This window comes from Palaemon carinicauda, chromosome 13, assembly GCF_036898095.1.
Source record: "Palaemon carinicauda isolate YSFRI2023 chromosome 13, ASM3689809v2, whole genome shotgun sequence".
Taxonomy (NCBI): Eukaryota; Metazoa; Arthropoda; class Malacostraca; order Decapoda; family Palaemonidae; genus Palaemon; species Palaemon carinicauda.
In genome coordinates this window covers 137,878,741-137,882,134 of record NC_090737.1, presented here as the reverse complement: position 1 = coordinate 137,882,134, position 3,394 = coordinate 137,878,741, and the positions used below count along the sequence as shown (strand labels likewise).

Genomic DNA, 3,394 nt, shown 5'->3' with positions numbered 1-3,394 from the left:
AATGTAACCAAGTGCCTATATTCAAATAGACAAGACAGTATCGCCCGAGAGAGAGGGAGAGAGAAGAGAGAGAGAGAGAGAGAGAGAGAGAGAGAGAGAGGAGAGAGAGAGAGAGAGAGAGCTGTCGCAAAAGATTCTTTCAGATATATAAATCTATGACGGCATTTGCTTATGACTCGAGTAGTCTGTTAGTGACAATTACTGTCGCTAAAGCACGGCACTAAAAAGCTCCTCTCTCCTCTCTCTCTCTCCTCTCTCTCTCTCTCCTCTCTCTCTCTCTCTCTCTCTCTCTCTCTCTCTCTCCTCTCTCTCTCTCTCTTTCTCTCATTTATTTTTACGTCTTTTCATTCCCTCTTTATTTTTTGTCGTCATAATATTGATACCATGTTGGGCGCCTTTAGAAATGTGATTTGGAAGAATTAACATATGCTACATAGGTGTACACATGTTTATGTTGTACACATATACATATTCTAGCAAGTGTAAAAGGGAAAAGGCAGTTTTTATATTGTACATGTACATATTCCATCAAGCGAAAAAGTAAAAAGGCAGGTTTTGTAAGAATTTGAAGTACAAAGAGTATTTGTGTAGCGCTCACGTCAAGACTGAGGAAGGTTGGTCTGAGTACAAAATTAATAGTAGCACCAGTAACATCTGAGACACTCACTGAAAGTACTGTATATGGTCCAAGAGTGAAAAAGAATGAGAGTGAAGGATAATCTACTGAACGTCGGAATCTTTGCTTGGGTGAGTTGGAGTACATGAAAGGTGGTTGTGATATGAGATCTGAATGCAAAAGTAGGTGACATAAGAAATTAGAGTTTTTGAGAGTGATATTAATTCTGAATTGTTAAGGGTTTTTGCCATCAGAATCTTTGCTTGGGTGGGTTAAAGTACATGAAAAGGTGGTTGTAATATAAGATCTGAATGCAAAAGTAGGTGGCAAAAGAAATTAGAGTTTTTTGAGAGTGATATTAATTCTGAATTGTTAATGGTTATAGACCGTCAGAATCTTTGCTTGGGTGGGTTGGAGTACACGAAAAGGTGGTTGTGCTAGGAGATCTGAATGCAATTGTTGGTGACAGAAAAAGTAAGTATTTGGTATGCTATCAATTCTGGATTGTTAGTGGTTTTTACAGTAAGATTATTTGCTTGGTTTTGGTTGGGGTACATGAAAAGGTGGTTGTGCTATGAGATCTGAATGCAATTGTAGGTGACAGAGGAAGCAATAAGAGTTTTTGGAATACTATTGTTTCAGAATTGTGAATGGTTTTTGCCTGTGGGTTGGAGTACATGAAAAGGTGGTTGCGCTATGAGATCTGAATGCAATTGTTGGTGACAGAAGATATAAGAGTTTTTAGTATACTATCAATTCTGAATTGTTAATGGGTTTTCCCCGTCAGAATCTTTGCATGGGTGGGTTGGAGTACATGAAAAGTGGTTGTACTATGAGATCTGAATGCAATTGTAGGTGACAGAGGAAGCAATACGAGTTTTTGGTATACTATTGTTTCAGAATTGTGAATGGTTTTTTGCCCATCAGAATCTTTGCTTGGGTGGGTTGGAGTACATGAAAAGGTGGTTGTGCTATGAGATCTGAATGCAATTGTAGGTGACAGAAAAAATAAGTGTTTTTGGTATGCTATAGTTTCAGAATTGTTAATGGTTTTTGAGCGTTGGAATATCTGCTTGGGTTTGGTTGGCGTACATGAAAAGGTAGTTGTGCTATGAGATCTGAACGCAAAAGTACGTGATAGACAAACAGAGGAATTCTTGCTAGGTATGGCTTTCCTATAATAAATCAGAAAAAGTCTTGTAGAAATAAGTTTGGAAAGAAGCTTCATGGTAGGAAAAATGTGATTTCCAAAGAATGACAAAAATTTGACAATTGTGATAAGAGAAAATAGCAAGAATAAATTGCTATTAACACACCAAATTCATCAAGAACTATGATTCTACACCAAGAGTAAAGAAAACCCAGATTATACCATTCAGATATAGTAGAAAAATCTATATTTTCAGCCACTCCCATGTGGCCTGATTGGTAACGTCTCTGCCTGGTGTTTACCAGTCGGGGGTTCGAGTCCCGCTCGGACTTGTTAGTGCCATTAGTGTCTGCAACCTTACCATCCTTGTGAGCTAAGGTTGGGGGGTTTAGGGGAGCCTATAAGTCTATCTGCTGAGTCATCAGCAGCCACTGCCTGGCCCTCCTTGATCCTAGCTTGGGTGGAGAGGAGGCTTGGGCGCTGATCATCTAATATATTATTATTATTATTATTATTACTATCCAAGCTACAACTCTAGTTGGAAAAGCAAGATGCTACAAGCCCAGGGGCTCCAACAGGGAAAAATAGCCCAGTGAGGAAAGGAAATAAGGAAATAAATAAATGAAGAGAACAAATTAACAATAAATCATTCTAAAAAAAAGTAACAGTCTCTAGGGCATTGTCCTGATTGCTAGGGCAATATCACTGTCCCTTCCCTCTGCCATTCATGAGCGACCTTAAAACTTAAAAAAACAGTAAACAAACAATTAAGAATAACAGTATGCTGAGCACAGGAAATGAGGCAGTAATTTTCTTTTAGCTTTCTCGCTATCTCATCATCGTGATCTTTAAACACCCAAAAGGGATCCTGGGATCTTGACCTTTACTGACATTTCTCTTCACAAAAAAAAAAAAAAAAAAAAAAAAAAAAAAAAAAAAAAAAAAAAAGGAGTTTTGACAAGATTACTGACATATGCGGTTTCTTTCTTCCAAGTATCTGTATTCGCCGTAATAGCGAATGTAGAATACGCAGTTTTTGCAAAATAAGTAAAAGGAACTTGAATAAACAGAATTAAGAGCATGTGAGAGAGAATTGTTTGCATGGGAGAGAGAATTGTTTGCATGTGAGAGAGAATTGTTTGCATGTGAGAGATTTGTTTACATGTGAGAGAGAATTGTGAGAGAGAATTGTTTACATGTGAGAGAGAATTGTGAGAGAGAATTGTTTACATGTGAGAGAGAATTGTGAGAGAGAATTCTTTACATGTGAGAGAGAGTTGTGAGAGAGAGAATTGTTTGCATGCGAGAGAGAAGTTCGCATGCGAGAGAGAATTGTTTACATGTGAGAGAATTATTTGCATGTGAGAGAGAATAGTTTGCATGTGAGAGAGAATTGTTTGCATGCGAGAGAGAAATAGTTTGCATGTGAGAGAGAATTGTTTACATATGAGAGAGAATTGTTTACAACTAGAGTATGAAGGCAAGGCATTAACCTTCAATCTGGGCCTAAATTTTGGTGGCCGATGTGGTAACGTCCCTGAGTGGTAAAACGCCAGACTGGGGTTTGAGTCCTGCTTAAAATCGTTAGTTCCTTTAGTTGCTGTAACCTCGCCATCCTTTTGAGCTAA

The 3,394-nt window shown here is 38.1% G+C and overlaps 1 protein-coding gene across 1 annotated transcript in view; it reads right to left on the bottom strand.

The window, feature by feature from the left end:
• The window catches only part of LOC137652111 (ergosterol biosynthetic protein 28 homolog), a 17,416-nt gene that overhangs the window by 8,608 nt on the left and 5,414 nt on the right, over positions 1 to 3,394 (bottom strand). The window lies entirely within an intron of this gene.